This window comes from Dendropsophus ebraccatus, chromosome 2, assembly GCF_027789765.1.
Source record: "Dendropsophus ebraccatus isolate aDenEbr1 chromosome 2, aDenEbr1.pat, whole genome shotgun sequence".
NCBI classification, from domain to species: Eukaryota; Metazoa; Chordata; class Amphibia; order Anura; family Hylidae; genus Dendropsophus; species Dendropsophus ebraccatus.
In genome coordinates, this window is record NC_091455.1 from 200,280,145 (window position 1) to 200,284,621 (window position 4,477).

The following is a 4,477-nucleotide window of genomic DNA, read 5'->3' on the forward strand; positions in this document are numbered from 1 at the left end:
GGGCTGAAGATTATAACACCAGGCCCCCCTCACTCTCTGGGCCCCAGCACTTGCCCAGGTAAGCCCTGTGCTGACGCCGGCTATGCCTTGTTAGTTATATATTCCTTTAATATAGACTAAGGTCTGGATCTAGTCTTGTCTATAGACTCTCTAGAGGGGGAGATTTATCAAACATGGTGTAAAGTGAAACTGGCTCAGTTGCCCCCAGTAACCAATCAGATTCCACTTCTCGCAGGAAGTCGCAGTGAGAGCGCTCTGGCTGTGCCTTATCTCTGACTGAACAAAGGGATTGGCTGTGATTTTTCATAATGGCCGACCCCTAACACCACCAACATCATCTGTCGGTGTTGGTTCTAGATGACCCCATACAATGGCGATTCTGCTGCAACAGGTGGGTTCGGACAATCAATGTCTAAAGTGTATTGGGGCTTTTAGTGCGCGGCAATGGAGGTCCTATAAAGAATGAATGCATGTCCACCACTGCTCCATACATTCAGAGGACATCTGACATTTGATCTTGGGATTGGTCAGATTGGTCAGACCACCACTGATTTATTAGTCATTTCCTAGTATAAAGTCATTTCCTTATATATATACAATTTCTTGAAGGGGTACTCTGTCGTAAATCTTTTTGTTTCAAATCAACTGGTGTCAGAAACTTATATAGATTTGTAATTTACTTCTATTGAAAAATCTCATATCTTCCAATACTTATCAGCTGCTGCATGTCCCACAGGAAGTGTTTTTTCCCCAGTCTGACACAGTGCTCTCTACTGACACCTCTGTCCGTGTCAGGAACTGTCCAGAGCAGCAGCAAATCCCCATAAAAACCTCCCCTCTGGACAGTTCTTAACATGGACAGAGATGGCAGCAGAGATCACTGTGTCAGACTGAAAAGAATCCACCACTTCCTGCAGGACATACAGCATCTGATAGGTATGGGAACACTGGAGATTAAAAAAAAAAAAAAAATAAATAAAATATATATATATATATATATATATATATATATAAAAAGCTATATAACTTTCTGAAGCCAGTTGATTTGAAAGAAAAGGATTTTCGCTGGAGTACCCATTTAAAAAAAAGTGGTTCTAAAGTGTGGCTTTATTTAAAATTTTATTTTTTTTGTGCATCTTAGTCATGAAGGTTAAATTCAACCCAAAAGTTAATTATTTTTCACCAATATATTTCTGCCGCCTTCCAGCAAATCCTTTCTTAGGGTCCGTTTACATAGAAAGATTATCTGACAGATTATCTGCCAAAGATTTGAAGCCAAAGCCAGGAATGGATTTGAAAAGAGGAAAAAGGAGGAGGCTTTCCTTTATTACCTGTTCTCTGTTTATAGTCTGTTTCTGGCTTTGGCTTCAAATCTTTGGCCGATAATCTGTCAGATAATCTTTCTGTGTAAACGGACCCTTAGGGCCCTATTCCACAGGACGATTATCGTTCGCATAATTGTTAACGATTAACGATCTCAAACGACCGCTATTGAGAAAGACCTGAAAACGTTCACTCATAATCGTTACTTATGATCGTAATTGCGATCGTTTTTCTTCGCTATTGCGTTCGTATCTATTGCGAACGACCAAACGACGTCTTATTCAATGCGAACGTTTTGCGAACGAGCAACAATAAAAATAGGTCCAGGTCTTATAAAGCGATCAACGATTTCTCGTTCGGTCGTTAATCGTTAACTGCATTTCAACCGAAGGATTATCGTTTAGATTCGAACGATTTAACGATAATCTGAACGATAATCGTCCGGTGGAATAGGGCCCTTACTCTTTATTCCTTGTAACCCATACAGTCAGCTGTGTCACATTCTACACCCCAGTGTGAGGAACCAGGGAAGAATGCAAACTAAGGAGCGGCAAAAAGGAGGGAGGAACTCAGCGATCCAATCAACTTTCCATAAACTTCCTTAGGCCTTCTATCCAACCATCAAGCACATTGGTGTAAACATCTCCCACCCTGAAGAAGAAAATAGTAACTCACATGACGTCCTAATTACTGAGATTTCTAATCCTGGGAGATGACTAATGGCCCTATTCCACGGAACGATTATCGTTCATTTTCGGACGATATCGACCGCTACGGACGATAATCGTTCCGTGGAATAGAGTGCAACGATCAGCCGACATCGTTCATGTCGGCTGATCGTTGCAGTCGCTTGTTTTTCAACATGTTGAAAAACAAGCGACTGATATAGCAGCGATCTGCTGCCGTCGCTCCGCTGAATAGGAGCATCGGCAGCAGACGCTGCTATATCCTATGGGCTGCCCGGACGATCAGCGATCCCCCGGGCAGCCCCCCCGCAGCTCCCCGCCGCCCCTCCCGCACTCACCCGCTCGCTGCAGCCGCGTTGAATAGCGGCGGCAGCGAGCGGCGAACGAGGAGCAAACGAGCGCTAATAGCGCTCGTTTGCTCCTCTAAAACGGCCCGTGGAATAGGGCCATAAGGGATTGAGTAATCGGCACTCCAGGCAATACCAGCTGGTTGGGTGACAAGTCACTAAGTCCACCAGTTTTAAAAAGAGGGACAACATCTATCAGGGTAACTTCTTTGCATTGTGACAAAGTCCTCACAACATTGGCGTTTTGGATCCTCGAGTTTTATGGGAGGAAGAGGCCAGTAAACAGGGTCAAAACACAGATTTCGGTTTGATGTTAAAGGTGTTGTTCACCCCCCCCCCAAAAAAATTCTCTCAAATTGAAAGTTATATAGATTTATAATTTACAATCTCAAGTCGTCCTGTACTTATCAGCTGCTGTATGCCCTGTAGGAAGTGGTAGTCTTTCCAGTCTGGAGAGCAGGAGAGGTTTTCTATGGGGATTTGCTACTGCTGTGGACAGTTCCTGACATGGCAGCAGAGATCAATGTGTCAGACTGGAGAGAGTACACCACTTCCTGTAGGACATAAAGCAGCTGATAAGTACTGGAAGACTTGGGATCTTTTAATGGAAGTAAATTACAAATCTCTGGCCCTTTATGGCAGCAGCTGATTTGAAAGAATTTTTTTATGAACTACCCCTTTAAATAATGTAAGGGGTGATATAGTATTATTCTATAGTATGACCAACTTCCCTCTATTATAGGGTAATGGGCTGAGTGTTCTCCTGTACAACCCTTATTTATAGGAATGTCCTTTCGTATTGATCCACAATCAATGCCCCCCTCCCCCCCCCCTTAGAGTATTGTAGAAGTATAATTGAGTTACACTCCCATTGATTGCAGGAGAACACAAGATGTGACGCATGACGACTATTGACTGGGAGAAAATCTCATTCATAAAGCAAATGACAGGGATTTCCCTACAGGTGACAGCAGATACTGAAGACCCACGAAAAAACCTACAGTGCTTGTGGTCTGATTGTTTTGTGTGAAGGGGGCACCCATGGCCCTTTTACACAGGTTGATTATCGGCCAATGTCACGTCTTGAGTCCCATCTTGGATCAGGAAGTAGCCAGAGACTGGGGGACCGTAGGAGATGGATGTGGGGGTCAGCACTGGAGCCGGGGAGGTAAGTAGATGTAATTGTTTTCATCCACCCCCTCCCCAGCCATTGTGAAAATATGGGTTCTGGACAGAGTACCCATTTAGGCGTATAACACCGGCTGTTCTGTGACCCGGCCGGTGTTACTGAAGATCATCCCGGCCGATACTGTTGTAATCCATTTTTTTCCCTTAAGGCTATGTTCACACCACATAAGAGTCCGGCCGTTCCGTGATGATCTGGGTGATCTTTCTGGCCACAGAGCTCTGATGCGGGCGCATCAGCGCGCCCGCATCAGAGCTTCCCATAGCACACAGTGAAGCAAGCGGCCGGAGCCGCTCGCTTCACTGTGTGAACTGACATGTCAGTTATTTGCGGCCCCGTATGGGATCCCGGCCGGAGCGTGTACGGTGTGTATACGCTCCGGCCGGGATCCCATTGAAAGTAAGGCAGTGTTCCACCGCGGCAAAATTACGTCCATTTTACGTACTTTTACGTAGTGTGAATATAGCCTAAAAATGGAAGTCAATGAAAAAATGGATCTAAACGTATGCACAAAATTACATCTGTACACCCCCCCATCGAACGGACTGCAAAAGCGCTGTGTGAACCTACCCTTAAGGCCCTATTACACAAAGCGATTATCATCGGTATTTGGCCGATAGCGGCCATTAGGGCCGATAAACGTCTCGTGTAATAGAAAACAACGATCAGCTGACATGAACATGTTTAAAGACAAGCGACTGTCAGCACTCGCTTGCTCCTCGTTCCCTGCACACTGCCTGTGCTGTTACACGCATCGGCAGCGAGCGGGTGAGAGCTGGGGGGCTAGATCGCTAGATAATCCGGGCAACCCATAGAAGATAGCAGCAATTTGCTATAACACGGAGCAACGGCAGCATATCGTTGCTATCTAAGACGTTTGTCTTTCAACATGTTGAAAGACAACAACAGGCAACGATCAGCCGACATTGTTCATA